Source organism: Giraffa tippelskirchi, chromosome 6 (assembly GCF_054371585.1).
Source record: "Giraffa tippelskirchi isolate mGirTip1 chromosome 6, T2T-mGirTip1v1.2.pri, whole genome shotgun sequence".
Taxonomy (NCBI): domain Eukaryota; kingdom Metazoa; phylum Chordata; class Mammalia; order Artiodactyla; family Giraffidae; genus Giraffa; species Giraffa tippelskirchi.
In genome coordinates, this window is record NC_137280.1 from 43,564,299 (window position 1) to 43,580,925 (window position 16,627).

The window sequence follows — 16,627 nt, forward strand, 5'->3', positions numbered from 1 at the left end:
TTCTGTTAATGACGTGTTTGCACAAGAGACAATACTCATGTATAATTCTTATAAAGTTTTTCCATTTGTTTGTATATAGATAAATACAACAACATCAAGAACAAAGCAATTACCCTAATAGACATACCAAAAAACCAAACTTGGGTTCATATTTCTCCATATTTGTGGTAAAACCCATGTAGACTTGCTTCATAAACAGACCTCAATTAGAGGCCGTGTTCTTTCTCAGGACCAAAAAGTCATCATTATAGTTTTTACGCAAAGTTAGATATAGAATGAGTCAAGAGAATCAACGATGCAACTTGAAGAAATGCCAAACTGGAGAATTTGATTTATAATTTAGTTATGTGGTTGTTCCTCCATTGAATCATATTTGCTACATCTGAGAAAACACCATTGGTATGTTTTAACATTTCATGAGGCAATTGCACTAAAAGTGAATCTCTAATGCCTAAGGTCCTTTACCTCTATTCACAATGGGATCCAGCAGTTTGCTTTAGAGAACACCTTACAGATCATTGGTTGTAGGAAGACATAGATCTGGGCTTGAATTAAGACTTTACTTCTACTGGCTGCCCTCTTTAGCAATTTGTTCAACTTCTGTGAGCCTCAGTTTTGCCGTCTATCAGATGGGTATAATGATAGTTATTGAATTGTTTTGGAGGGTTACAGATTAGAGGGAAGGAATGACATACCCATTCACTCTGAGAGTTAGTTCAGTCTCTGATTTGAAAAGCCATTAAGTAGAAATGAGGTGGCCACATAGACCAGACATGTATGCACAGAAGGGACACAGCTGCCTATCCACACAAAGGAGAACCTCCCTGACTGCCTTGAGAATCTCAGGCTGTTCTACCACCTTTACAGACTTGGGCTCATAGCAGCCTTCATGAAGAAACTACACAGTTGTCAATGCACTACAATTTAAGTGAATATTGATATTCTCTTAACACTTAATGGCCATTCAATAAATAGTGACAATTATATTCTTTATTACCAAATGATGAGTTTTTGGCCTGTACTTTCAGCAATATAAAATGAATATAATACAGAACATCCACTTTCCCAGGGCTCCATGAACTTGGAGGGGCATGTGCTAGAGTACAAGTCACAGAATTTGCTGTTGCTCCTTTGGTTTTTCTCTCTCCCCTAGTTTGATCTCCCTACTTCCCATCTGGGAGCCCCAGCTTGATACCTGCAGTGGGTTTATAACACAAACTCCGCGCCCCCCCCCCCAAGCTCCCACAGGCTACCTTTCCTACTTCCCATCCTACTTCTCTTGCTACTGGGAGAAGTGACACCTCCTACTTGGCTTGAGGCTGTTAACTCTCCAAAGCCAGCCAATCTCCCAAGCCAGCCATATCCCAAGGCATGGACCACATCAAAGCCACCTCTTGCCAAAGTCAGAGCAGGCTCAAGTGGCCATGACATCACCCTTACCACACAAGTCTCTCTACTAAAGAGAACACCTCTCTCCAGGCCCTTGCCTGTGATTCTGCAGGTGATTAACCCACGTCCCCCTGAGTTGTGCTCTGCACAAAACCCACTCAGTTCCATGCAAGGGCCCCACTTCCTCCATACTCTGCAACCTGGTCACAAGAGTGTGACTACTTTATGTTCACTAATGGCTTAAACATTTTCATCAGTTCAGTTCAGTTGTGTGTGACTCTTTGCCACCCCATGGACTGCAGCATAACATTTTCACAGAAAAGTGCAAAAGCTCTTTTACTGGTTTCACCGTGACTGTTTTCCACTGGGATCTGGCAGACTCCCCAAGAAGAACAAGGGCACATGAAAGGCAAAGACGAGCAACATGCAGGCAGAACAGCCTCCCCCCACACCATAGCTCATAGATTTTGTTTCCCAACCTTGTCTTAGCCTTAAGATGACTCACTCATTCTCAGGAGGCTTCTTGGACTTTTTTCAAATAGTCCCCAGATAAGAACATGACAAGACTTTCAGATATGCTGGAATCACGGAGTGTGTGTAGCTTGGGTTCAAGCTGAAGGCCTTGCTGTAGTCATAAGCTAAAGATTTATAACTTACAGTTTCTTGATAAATTACTTTAATATGAAACACAGTGTTTGGAAATGGAAGAGTATTTTACTTTCTTGAACTCTATTTGCTTCTCCTCCCCACATCTAGAAAGTATACACATACAATTTTATACACCTAAATTTAACCCTTTTTTATTCTCTTCACCTTCACCAGAGTTAAAATATATGGCATTCATTTAAGTCTTTTGTGTCAGAAGTTCCATTATTCTATAAATGTGCTCAAGTTAAATATTTCCAGCCAGCAGAATTTTTGCTTCCATTTCCCCATGGTAAAAAGCTTTCTGCTGATCAGTGGGCAAAACAAACTGGTGGCACTTTGTGTGGATAATATAATCCATGGAGAAAAGTCACTAACACACAGCAATTTAAATGATAAAATTAACCTCAAGAATAATTCTTGACAAGACATTCAATTACTCTTTATATTACCATGGAGGTTTCATACTTCCAAAGGCCATTGGCAAGACTAAGAAATTACATCACAATCTTGCGATGGTGAAAAAGTATATCCCAATTTTTTTCAGTCTAATAAAAAAAACTTCATTTCTAAATTAGTAATTTAAAGCATAAGTAATGTTATAATGTATGTCCCTGAACACAAAGCAAAAAGAAAAGTACTCCTAAAGGTATTTAAGAGCACAAACAATTTTAGCTGATTCTTAAGAGTGGTTTCATTAATCATTACTTCACTCAGGTAATTTATTTTTCATGCTACTCCAGTAAATTCTCCAGTTGTCTTTAATTTTTCCCATCCTCTTTGTCAATGGCTCCAACTAGTTTCTTTTTTATCTGTGAGGCTGTTTTGTTACTCCTCCTTTCAGACGCAAAGCAGCACAGCAACTGAGTGATCTCAGCAGCTGAGAGAACTACCTGGCATGTGTGAGGTACGAGTAGAAATAACTTTCCAAAACAATGGAGAAATTCACTTTTGAGGAGCTTTAACATGCTTAAGTACTACACTTGGAGAAGATTAAAAAAAAAAGTCTAGGTAGATGGCTTGTGTATGAGAGAAAAATTCCAAATAAGTGATGCCCTAGAGGCATAACACACATTCTGTTTGAGTTTCAACAATAGTTTCCAATTTGACTCACTCCCAGTGAGATTTGCCATGAATTTTAATGAATCTTTTCAACTCACATGTCGCACTTTTTCTTTTCACACATAGCTAATAGCCCTTGAATAAGATAGTTAAATTTTTGTTTGACCTTGTCATATTTTGAAGTAACTCTATCTTTCATGTTTATTAGAGTCGATTTGACTGTCAAAAGACATAATTTAAGTAAAAGCCAATATCATGTATAAATTATAACTTTTTATAGATCAGTATATACTAAAGAAAAAAATCAAAGGTACTTTGGATATCACATAACAAGATGCTTTATTGTGAGATAGTGATATTGAGAAATAAGGAAAAATGATTCTCTGAGAGAGAGGAAAGCTATGAAAACAGCTTTCATAATTGCTAAACAGAATTGTCAAAAGAAGCAAAAGGTCTTCAGTTTATTACAGGCTTGTACACGTAACCTAAAGTCAACAGCAAATCTTTGTTGAAACTCTAGGTGTTTCGGTTTCAGAAGTGAAATAACACACCTTTCCTTGATATCTGGTCTCTGGAATATGGAAACTGCCAAGGTTCCTTGGTCCATGTTTCAGGCACCACTTTGCTTAATCCACAAAGAATTTTGCAAGTCTCACCAAGACTTACAGTCCTCTAGACTTCTATAAAGACCTCGTAGACAGGTATGAACATTCTACAGTATTGTTTCAAATATCTAATTACAAAAAAGGACCTGTCCTATCTCCAACATTTAACCCAGAATTAGACAAATTCAGGCACAGCTTCCAAAGCATGGGGGGTCTGGTTGTCCAGTGGTTAAGAATCCACCTACCAATGCAGGAGTCATGGGTTCAATCCCTGGTCCGGGAAGGTTCCACATGCCATGGGCCAACTAAGCCCGGGCACCACAACTACTGAAGCCTGGGCACCTAAAACCTGTGCTCTGCAACAAGAGAAGCCACTGCAATGAGAAGTCTGTGCACTGGAACAAAGAGTAGCTGCAACTAAAGAGAAAAGACCTCGTGCAGCAACAAGACCCAGCACAGCCAAAAACAAATAAATACATTAATAAAAAGAAAAGAAAAGAAATGCTTTGTCTTGTTCTGCACTATTTCCTCTGACCAGTGTCTGACCTGCCATTCAACTGCATCATGTCAGGGCACCTGGAGAACCATGAATTTTCCATGAATGACCTACTTTGACTTTCTTCCCTGGTCCTGAGCACCATGCTCCATACCACTTAGCCACCAGATCTTACGAGCAGTAACACATGGAGCCTCAACTATGTGCTCTCTGCCCTAAGTGGCTGCTCTCAAGTAACTGGAAAAGTTGGGTAGGCAGAGACACTTTATCAAAGTCATTCCCTAGTGTGACAAATGCTTCCTTTGAGTGGTGCACTCTCTCAGGAAAGGAAAAGACACTTATTTAATCAGCATAGTGATCAAGGAAGGAAGCAGTGGCCTGACCACCGGGGCCTTGTATGGAGTTTATCAGAAAACCCATTTGTCATCCTCACATCACAAATGACCTTGGATTTAGACTTCTGACTTAATTCCCAAGTGAAGACACCCTATAGTCACTGTACTGTGTGTGTAAAAGATGAATTTGTTAAATATATTCATTTAAATGGGCCAAAAGCTTTCTGTAACCCTCTTTGGATGTTTATTTTAATATACAGAGAGGAAAAAAAATAACTGGCATTTACTACACGCCAAGGACCATTCTAGGCACTTCAGTTCAGTTCAGTCACTCAGTCATGTCCTACTCATTGCAACTTCATGAACCGCAGCACACCAGGCCTCCCTGTCCATCACTAACTCCCGGAGTCCACCCAAACCTATGTCCATTGAATCGATGATGCCATCCAACCATCTCATCCTCTGTCGTCCCCTTCTCCTCCTGCCCTCAATCCTTCCCAGCATCAGGGTCTTTTCAATGAGTCAGCTCTTCGCATCAGGTGGCCAAAGTATTGGAGTTTCAGCTTCAACATCAGTCCTTCCAATGAACACCCAGGACTGGTCTCCTTGCAGCCCAAGAGACTCTCAAGAGTCTTCTCCAACACCACAGTTCAAAAGCATCAATTCTTTGACGCTCAGCTTTCTTCACAGTCCAACTCTCACATCCATACATGACTACTGGAAAAACCATAGCCTTGACTAGACGGACCTTTGTTGGCAAAGTAATGTCTCTGCTTTTTAACATGCTATCTAGGTTGGTCATAACTTTCCTTCCAAGGAGTAAGCATCTTTTAATTTCATGGCTGCAGTCACCATCTGCAGTGATTTTGGTAGCCCGTGTTAAATCACTTAATCTTCATAGCCACCCTGATGTAGGGACTATTATTAGCCCTGTCTCACAGATGAGTAAACTGAAACACAGAGAGGTTAGGAATTCACCCAAAATCACACATCTAGCAGGAAGTGGAACCCTGTTTCTAACATAAGCTGTCTAGCTCCCTGCTCCAAACCACTGTACTCTACTGCCTCCCATGGACGTGGCTCAAAAGACCCTGACAACCACCTGTCCTCTGATGCTTTGTCCTAGCCCCAAGGCAGAGTATTTTCATGGTCCAAGCATTTTCCCTTGCTTGATATGGCTATAGCTCATGTGATGTTAATGATTCCACTTGAATCACACTGGGCTCTCGATTCTAGGGTAAGCCAGTCTCTAAGCATCATCTGGACGAGCAAGATGGAAACACACATAGCAATCACACCTTGACCCTGTGGTTCCTCCTCTCCCTGAGCTCCCCACTGACCAAATCCATCACCTGTGGCACTTATTCTTCATTAGCTTGTTTTCTCAGACCCATAGAAGTTATAGGTCTCAGTAGCATTAGTCCAATTGCTTTATCTTATTTAGGAAGATTTATTGTTTAGTTGCTCAGTTGTGTCTGACTCTTTGTAACCCCATGGACTACAGCCCACTAGGCTTCTCTGTCCATGGGATTTCCCAGGCAAGAATACTGGAGTGGGTTGCCATTTCCTTCTCCTGGGGATCTACCTGACTCAGGAATTGAACCCTAGTCTCCTGCTTGGCAGGTGGATTTTCTACCACTGAGCCACCTGGGAAGCCCAAGTAGCACCTTAGTTTTCCAGAATAACTAAGGAATACTTTAAAGGCTACATGCACCTACATGGATCAAGTATTTTGGACTTTTCTTGTCTTAGAAAACAAAATATTCTGAGAATGAAAAGTTATCCTTTTGTCAATTGTTTAACACCTGAAGTTTTATTATATATAACATAATATTTGAGACACTGGATTTAAAGTATACTGTCTGTAGGGCAAACATTTGGAAAATGGTTTCCTTAACTGAGAAAATACATTATAGTAAATATGCAGGCATTTTAAAATATGCTGATAGATGTTATTGACCAATACTAAAATACCCGTGGTTTATCATATATGTTAAGCAAAAATACACTAAACCTAAAAATATTCTGTTTTTCACTTCTTCTTTCCCAAGGCGTGAAAACTGTAACATATTCTTTAGAAAATTCCCCAAACATAGGCTGACACTTGGTCTCCTTTTCCCTCATTTCCTCAAGGCAAAAGTAATTACTAACAGAACTTTAAGAAATCTTGTGTGTGTTGGGAACTTAGCCTTTCTTTTTGATATCAGCATATTCAAAGGCCATTCCCTCTGAGAAAAGCTATTGGTTCTCTTGATAATGAGCAATTCCAAACCTCTTCCTTTATCTGGACTATGACATTGTCATTGAATACGGTTTGGGACCACCATGTAGGCAAGTCATTTTAAACAGTTTTTAACATATCCTGTGACTGATGAGGAGTCAAACTTCATATATCAAGCAGTAGTAAAACTACAGCTATTTCCAGTTGACATGTGTATCAAGAGATTTTTCTATGTTCATACCCTTTGACCAAGTAATTCCACATTGGGGACTCTATCCTAGGGAAATAACCTGCAAACAGGAAAAAAAAAACTTAATGCATGAAGACAGTTACCAACTATCTAAATGTCCCCCAAATATAGAAATGGCCAATAAACTATCCACTTTAAGGAATATTTTATAGCCCTTGAAATAGAGTTATGAAAATTTTATAACGTGGAATATTTTTCTCATGTTAAATGGAAAGTTAAGATGAAAATTATATGTAGAAGTTAACCACCCTTATGTGAAAATCAGAGCACTGCAGAGCAACAACAACAACAACAAAAAAAGGTAGGGGGAAGGGAACATAATATACTAACTCCCAGAGTAAGTAATTTTGATCACTTAAGTAGTCTTAAAAGAAATAAGAGCATTCAAGGCCCCAGTCAAGGGCTCTAGAAAAGCCTTTGGTGTTTTACATTCTCTTATATAAAGTGGGACTCAATAAATACTTGTTAAATTAAGGAATAACAAAAGCATAGGTGTTCACTACTACCTAACACATTGCAGCATATGAAATTGCTGATATGTAACCATTTTGACCAATAAAAGCAGCAATTTCATGTGGTTCAACCGTGTAGAGTCAATGAGCCTTGACCACCACATGTTGCAAAAGATCAGGATGAAATAATGTGAACCTCCCAGCAGTCACTCCCTCCTTCCCTCCCTCTCTCACCTCTCTTCTACCCCACAGTGGTCAAATACCAGCTTGAAGAAAATCCACTGGATATTTGACATGATATTGCAAAAGAAGTAAAAATTTCAGAAAGACTTGTTGCTGACTTTTTCCCATGTTCCTGTCATTCTGTGGATATACTATAGGGTTTAAGCAGGAGGAACACATAACGCTTAAACTTTCTTGGGCATCGTGGGATAATAGACACTAGATAGCATCTTCTTTTCCTTCATCTGGACACCTAAAGAGAAAATCAGCAGATTTAAAATTTAGAGAGATTTTTTTATTAGAAATAATTGGTGAGATCCCTCACTGTGGTCTTCTGATTTATTTCCTTTCACATACATAGAGTGGGAAATGTTGAATGGATGATCCCTATTTTGCAAAGAAAGCACTGTTATTTCTATTCCATTCCCCCTTTACAATCCTCTTTGCCACTTCTAGGTAATCAACAAACAACATAGGTAACCTGACTGGGGTATGGTGGAGGGGTGGGGGTGCTAAGGAGGCTTGGAACAGATTCAAAACAGTCAAGCAATATTTCCAATACTATAGACAGCTCTTATGCAACATTCTGACTTCTATTTTAAGCAAATAGTCTACTTTTTCTTTTATGCTTTACCGTTTCTAGTTCCTTTACTGCAAAAAATAAATATATAACTGTGTCTAATAACATTTGTAAAATTTTCGCTTCTACCTCAGCCTTTTTCAGAGTTAATAGTTGTTAAAATTCTTGTCCAAAAAAAAAGAGGGAACTTGTTTCTTTTTTTTAAATAGGAAGGGAGCTAGGAAAATTATTCTTGAGAACTGCTGGAGAAAAACAATTAGTCTAAGTTACCTACAGTCTTATGATAAGTTTCTACCACCAAAAAACAATAACAAATATGTGAGATGATTAAAGAAAGCAGTTGATTTTAACCCATGGTATGGTCTCAGCAATGTTAACAGTATATATTCTGTCCTAATTGTTACTGAGTTGGCAAAGTTTGATTGGCAAGTTGTTCTGATCACGTAACATGTTGTTAGGAGAGCATAGAAAAAAAAACTTTGACAATTCACTTCCAGGGAAAGGAAGAAAAGTATAAATTCTGTAGATATAAATATGCACCTGCTCTCAGTGCCTGTGTAAGCAAAACAAAAATCAAATCCTTTTTGTGACAATAAATGATTCCAACTTTTATCAGCAATTAATGTAGATTTTTATGTTCCTCTCATCCGAAGACAGATGGGAACTTTAATACAGTTTAACCATATAAGGAGTCAAACCGAGCTTCAAATCTACCCAGGAACTTACTTCATTCTTTTGTTATTCCAGTGACTTTGTTTGGATTTAAGACTCAAGACAAAATGAAAAGTATACAAAAGGCATTAAGATTATAACAATCACCTGAAGATTTGTCACTATAAAGTCATCCCGTGTTCCAACTCAAAATAACTTTATAATTCCTTTTGTAGCAAACAAACTTTTTAAATCTTGCCCAACGTTTTCATAAGAACCTTATTCAAACCTAGTATGAAGCATTTTCTCAATTGGCAATTGGGGGTCTAAATTTTTATTATTAATTTGGTAATATCAAATGTATGACTTGTGGCTGCCCTGGTGGCTCGGTGGTAAAGAATCCTCCTGGCAATGCAAGAGACACGGGTTCAATCCCTGATCCAGGAAGACTCCACAGACTGCAGAGCAACTAAGCCCATGAGCCACAACTATTGAGACTGTGCTCTAGAACCTGGGAGTTGCAACTACTGAACCCACAAGTCCTGTCGCCTGTGCTCTGCAACAAGAGAAGCCACTGCAATGAGAAGCCTGTGCACTGCAACTAGAGGGTAGCCTCCGCTTGTCGCAACTAGAGAAAAGCTCACACAGCAACAAAGACCAAGCACAGCCAAAAATAAATAAATAAAATAAAATAACTTTTTTAAAATGTATGACATAAAACCACAGGGAAGTTGTTAGGTAAAGCACTAGACTAGAAGATATAATTCCTCAGAGGTAGTCTTTGATTTATAACAATTAATATATACCCTCCCTAAATGCATAAAATGAGAGCATTTTGTTGGATGATTCCTCAGTTTGCTTCTGCTTTTTCTGACGTGATCCATTTGGACTTCAGTTTCTTAATCAATACAATGACATGATAACAAAATCAAATTAATTCTGAGTTGACTTCTAGTAATATTAACCTGAAAGTGAAAGTGTTACTCTCTCAGTTGTGTACAACTCTTTGTGATCCCACAGACTGTAGCACACCAGGCTCCTCTCTCCGTGGGATTTCCCAGGAAAGAATACTGGAGTGGGTAGCCATTCCCTTCTCCAGGGGATCCTCCCAACCCAGGGACTGAACCTGGGTCTCCTGAACTGCATGCAGATTCTTTACTGTCTAAGCCACAAGGGAATATTAACCTAACTACATTTTAATTCATGGACTCTATGGATGCATGGAGAAACACAAGTTCTGAAAGATATGATACAATTTCAGAGCTGAAGAATAGAATCAGAAGTCATCTTCTGTGTGGTATATATACAATGAAATATTACTTAGCCATAGAAAAGTAAGAAATAATGCCATTTGCAGCAACATGGATGGACCTAGAGGTTAGTAGGTCAAGTAAGTAAGTGAAGTAAGTCAAAGAAAAACAAGTATAATATGATATCACTTTTTTGTGGAATCTAAAAATAATGATACAAATAAACTTATTTATAAACAGAAAGAGACTCACAGGCAGAAAACAAACTTAAGGTTACCAAAGGGGAACAGGGGGATGGATAAAATAGGAGTTTGGGATTAACATGTACACACTACTATACATAAAATAGATAACCAACAAAGACCTACTATACAGGGAACTATACTCAATATTTTGTAATGATCTAAATGGGAAAATAATTTGAAAAAGAAAATATATATAACTGAATCACTGGCTATACACTTGAAACTAACACAACATTGTAAATCAGCTATACTTCAATTAAATAAAAGAAAAAGTCATCTTCTACAATTAAAACTAAAATAAGATAAATAGGTATGACTTATCTTTGATCTAGTAACTCATGCTATGAGATGATTTTTATGTGGTGCTCACTTGGTTATCAGTAATACAAATAATGGAAGAAAAGATGTTATCTCTATCTTACAAATCAGCATAAGTTTGAACTAGCTTATGGTTTCAAAAATTCCAGAATTATTACTATCCAAGGAAAAGGATGCCCTAATTCTGAAAGTCAGGATATAGACAGATATATAGAAGGATAAATTTGGATTCCAATAACATTTATGGAGTACTGCTATGCCATCCATTGTGACTGGATCTTTCGTGTGTTAACTCATTTAGTCTTCACAAAAACCGGTAAGATAATATCCCGGTATTACAGATGAGCTGCCTAGAATTTAACCCTCTTGTTCTCTGACCTCAAATCCCAATATATTCTGTTTATTCTTCAGTGAATGGGGGGAACTTTTTTTCTAACTACCCCATCATAAATAAACTAATGTTTATTTCTACTGGACCCTTAAATTTGACTACCACCACTCTATTTTGTCAGAGTTGATCAAATGATGGATGGGATGTGTTCAGAAACGTTCAGAAATGATCCAATATGTGACTCTGCTAACAGCATTTGTTAGAGAAACTATGCCTCAAAGTTCCTTTGACTTCATCATTGGAATCCCTGAGCAACACAAGATGAGGCTGGCCAAGAGAGAGAGAACTTATCATGCTTGTAACATCTTGCCTTACTTTAAGAATGCATAAGATAAATTATTTGACACAACCTATAGACCTCTTTTTCACAACTTTCTTGGACTTTTAGACATCAAGTGAAGAACCACCAGGGCTAGCAAACCCTGTTTTAATATATTGGTGTTCTCTCTTCAAAAGCCATCATTCTGGTTTATAAATCAGTCTTGTGCATTTAAGTGGCACATGTTCTTCTTTTAAAGTATATGCTGATGGTTTGACTTTGATAGGCTCTCTCTGGATGATTCTTCATGGGCAATGCTGCTGCTAAGTCACTTCAGTCGTGTCCAACTCTGTGCGACCCCATAGACAGCAGCCCACCAGGCTCCTCCATCCCTGGGATTCTCCAGCCAAGAACACTGGAGTGGGTTGCCATTTCCTTCTCCATTCATGGGCAATAATGGTGATTAAATGCTCTGGTATCTCCATATCAAGACTCAGCAGTTCCACTCTCAGATATTCACTACAAGTGATAAGTGGAATCACTGAGAATAATGGAAAACTAGTTGTGCAACAATGAGGAATTATTTAAAATATGATACATTGTTCAACAAATAGACTATTATATGCTAGATGACAAATGTTAAGTAATGAATAAGACATATGATCACTATGTTCATGGAGTTGGAAAGACGCCATGTTCCAGGTACTATTGCTGTATAAAAAAATTATCCAAAATTTTGTAGCCCAAAACAGAAACTGTATTTTTAATGCTTACAGATTCCGTGAGTGAGGAATCTGGACAGGGCATGCAGGAATGGTTTATCTCTTCCCCACAATGCCTGGGATCTCAGCTGGGAAAGCTGGAGGTGACTTGATAACAGGAGGGTGGAATCGTCCACAGTCTCCTTCACTGACACGTCTGGAATGGGATGAATCAAAGGCTAGGCCTGTTGACCAGAGAGCTTACGTGTAGCTTCCCTGGGTGACTTGGCTTCCTCCCAGCATGGGGGCCTCAAAGTAATTGGACTTCTTCATTGTTACCTAGGACTCCAAGCTTGAGTATTCTAGCAAGTGCCATCACGTCTCATGACCAAGCCATTCAAGTCCCACTGTAATCTGTGTGTTGAAGCAGTCATGTGCATGTGCTTCGTTGCTCAGTCGTGTCCAGCTCTTTGTGACCCCATGGACTGTAGCCCACCAGGCTCCTCTGTCTATGGAATTCTCCAGGCAAGAATACTGGAGTGGGTAGCCATTACCTTCTTCAGGGGATCTTCCCAAACCAGGGATGAAACCCAGGTCTCCTGCATTGCATGCAGATCCTTTACCATCCAAGCCACTAGGAAAGCTCTGAAGCAGTCATAGGCTCACCCAAACTCAAGGAAAGAGGAACTAGACTCTCCTCTTGATGTGAGAAGTAGCAAGATACATTGTGGAAGAATATGTGAGATGGAAGGTACTGTCATCTTTGGAAAATCCCATTTGCTACAACAAATGTAGTAGTGATAGTAACATTAAGAATGCTATTATTGACTGTTACACGTATTGATATTTAATCTTCTGAACAGCCCTAGAAGGTAATATTTTCATTGTTTTCTTCCGAATAAAGATATCACTATGAAAAGAAATTATATTATTCACCTAAGTGACATTGGTAGTAGAAGAATCTGGATTTGTACCCAAACAGTCTGGTTTCAGAGTTCCCACTTGGAATACTTGTTATCAGCCATAATAATTCTGAGAAATAACATTAAAGGCTATTTTACTTGCTGTTTCTCTTTACTTATTTCTAAAGTGATTTTAGGTCAAGATTTCTTAAAGCTGTCTTAAACTTCCTAAAACCACACTGAGATTTCTATAAAGAAAGTACTATAAGGAAAGTGGATTTGAAGACCACTTTCAATATTTTTGAAGCCAATTCTCTTGCGCATTGTTTCCTCTACTACGACTTGCCCTCTTCAGCTCTCAGGGTAGCTATGAGGATTATGGAACACAATGAATATGTGACAATTTACACTGAACTGGAGAGGACTGTCTGGAGGTAATAGATATTGCCATGTTCTGGAAACAAAATTCTTCTCTCCCCTCTTCCCAAAAGTCTAGGAAACCCAAAGCTGGTTTACCCATTTTTTTTCATCATTGTATCAAGAATGCATCACTATCCAAGATGCTGTGCATGCAGTCTGTCCTGCCAACATTTTAAAGTCTGCAGAACAAATATAAATGGATACGTGGAGGGATACGTGGAGGGGATTCCTGGCCTCGGTCCTATATAAATATGAACGCATTCTATTCATGATGATTTATATATAACCAAGACATCCCACACATTTCCTTATAAGAAGGGTTAATTGTGGGCTATTAAAGATACACAAATGATCAAGTAGCCTGCATCGCTCTACTATGAGGGTGCAGTGAGCTCCACAAAGTCACATTTGGCAATGCTGATTTAACACCTCATAAAAAATCCAGCTCTTTAGAAAAGCACTCTGCTCTTCAGGCTGGGAACATAGTGAGAAGAGTTTAAAATTGGTCAATTAGCTAAGTTTTTTTAAAAAAATCTAAAAGCTGTCCAGAGCATGATACAACAGACTTCAAATATTCAAACAGAATTGTGACTACTTTGTCAATGTACCAAGAAGACTAGTGACTTTTCTCAGCAAACTACATTTTAGTTCCATGTTCTTTACAAGTTCTATAGAAAAATGGGGTGATGTTTTCAATTGCTGGGCTTCCTTATATAAATATTTTTAAATATACCTACCCTGGAAGTAGAATAGTAGTTTTAGGATTAATAACTCTGTTCTATTGGCAGTAATATATTTTCAAAATACTCTTTTATTATTAATTATATAAGAAAACACTAAAATATCACGTATCTCTAGAGAGCCTCTGGAACACGATGTTAAGAAGTTATGCCTTCCACTTTGGATTACATATTTTGGCAAAAAAGAAAACTGAGTGTTTCATTATATTAATAAGCATATAAAACTTACACTGAACACAATTGGTAGTTGAAAATTTTCCCAAAATTTCCTTGAATACATTTCCAAGGACCATATGAACAGAATGATAGCTGAAATGTTTGTTACATTTAATTTTGTATCTGTTTCTTTAGAAGTGTGAGTGATAATAAATATATCAAAGTAATAGAATAGTTTACATTAGAAACCTGATTTGCTTTAAAGAATCGTATTTGTATTTCCCAATTCTTAGAATTGATGATGAAGTCTCATCCCGGTTCCCGCAGTCATAAGAACCTGCTCCTCCTGCCACAGAACATCTCTTCTGGTGACTTGGAGACCAAAGTAAAAGCAAAGATCTGGTGGGAAGGATGACATAAGAAGGAGCCCTAGATAGGGTGGCCAGCAGGGTATGAACTCATGGAAATCGGAAGGTCATGGTTGCCTAGAGATGACTCTTTAGTACTATCACAAATGCCCTCAAGTTACTTTCTTTCTCTCTCCCAACTCTTGCATATTTTCTTGCCTTCTGTGAACAGAAAGAGCTCTAGTCACAATTCTATGAATCATTTACTCCATATGTTAGGGTGCTGAGTATGTTAGTGTAGGGTATGTTACTATCTCTGACTCTTAGATGCTTTGTTTTTAAAAATAGAAACCTAGTTCTTCCCACCTCTGACTTCCATAGCCATGCCAGGGAGCTCCAAATCCAAGCACTACTTAAGTGAGAGCTTCTAAATGATGATTGGTCAAAATGCCCCTACCCCCAAAATATACATTCATGTCATAGAGAGTAAAGTATTAAACATTCAAGAATCTTTATTAGAATAAGAAAATCAAAGGAATGAAATTAAAATAAAGAATACTGATGGCCAAGCCATAAGAATGATACTTCTTGGTTCCCCTAAAAACTATAGTTGTTTAGTCACTAAGTCATGTCAGACTCTGCAACCCCAGCCTGCCAGGCTCCTCTGTCCAAGGGATTTCCCAGACAAGAATACTGGGGCAGGTTGCCATTTCCTTCTCCAGGGGCTCTGCCCGAACGAAGGATCTGCATCTCCTGCTTGGCAGGCGGATTCTTTACCACTGAGCCACTAGGGGAACCTTAAAAACTATAGTACAGGATGGGGAACACATGTAAACCCACGGCTGATTCATGCCAATGTATGGCAAAAACCACTACAATATTGTAAAGTAATTAGCCCCCAACTAAAATAAATAAATTTATTAAAAAAAAAAACCCACAGTACATATGCTCAATTTTACTGTTCCTAATAACTAAAAAAAAAAAAAGCAATAACAAAAAACAGTTTTTGTTTACTTAGGTTGAGTCGTATAAAATTGCCAGTATATAACCATTTTGACATACAATCATGGTTTTAATAACAATACCCCAAATACAAGAATATTTGAATCAAATATGAAATTTTTAGCTCATAAACTACTCTTCCACATCCAAGTATATTAAGTTTTTAAAGTTTCTAAAATGTAGTGTTAAAAAAAATCTTCCAATGTTGTTATATATATATATATATATATACATATTTCCAGTTCTAGTAAGAGCCATAGTGACAATTTTGAGTGGTTATGATAGAATTTCCTGTATTTTATGCTCCATGATATGAAATCATAGGGCAACTCTAAATTTCATGTGGGTCACATAGCACAAAGCAGGTAGGCTTTCAAAATACTCAAATTCTCACTGCCAGCAGAGAGAAGCAGATCACACTTGGAGTAATAAACATGATTGCTAAAAAACTCTCAACTAGTGATGAAAGACTAAACATTGTTCATGTAATTGTTTTTGTTTTAGTGGCTAAGTCGTGTCTGATTCTTTTGAGACCCCATGGACTGTAGTCTGCCAGGCTCCTCTGTCCATGGGATTTCTCAGGCAAGAATACTAGAGTGGTTTGCCATGCCCTTTGCCAGGGGATCTTCCCAACCCAGGGATCGAACCTGTGTCTTCTGCATTGCAGGCAGATTCCTTACCACTGAGCCACCTGGGAAGCAATTAAGTGTTTACTGGTCCTCAGAAAGTGGTAGTGTGCTACAAGCAAACACCTCTAATGAATTTGATTACCTGATTGCATTTCCTGTGCTGACGGCACATTGTTCTCCCAGGTCTGCATTCACAGGACACACTCTGCAGACTTCTTGCCATACTAACTAGTAACTTGTTTCCTTCTGTCCCCTCTCTGAAACTGGAGGGTCCCTGATAGGGGAATGAACTCTTATCTACCTTTGTACTCCTAACCTAATGCCTAACATATAGTATATGCTCCGTAATTTTGGATAAA

The 16,627-nt window shown here is 38.3% G+C and overlaps 1 long non-coding RNA gene across 1 annotated transcript in view; it reads left to right on the plus strand.

Moving 5' to 3' along the window:
* Positions 1 to 15,570, plus strand: part of LOC145510465 (uncharacterized) — a 28,503-nt gene extending 12,933 nt beyond the window's left edge. Inside the window, exon 3 of the long non-coding RNA XR_014057041.1 lies at positions 14,584 to 15,570. This is a non-coding gene — a long non-coding RNA (uncharacterized LOC145510465). The remainder of the gene's footprint in view (positions 1 to 14,583) is intronic.
* Positions 15,571 to 16,627: the final 1,057 nt, after the last annotated feature.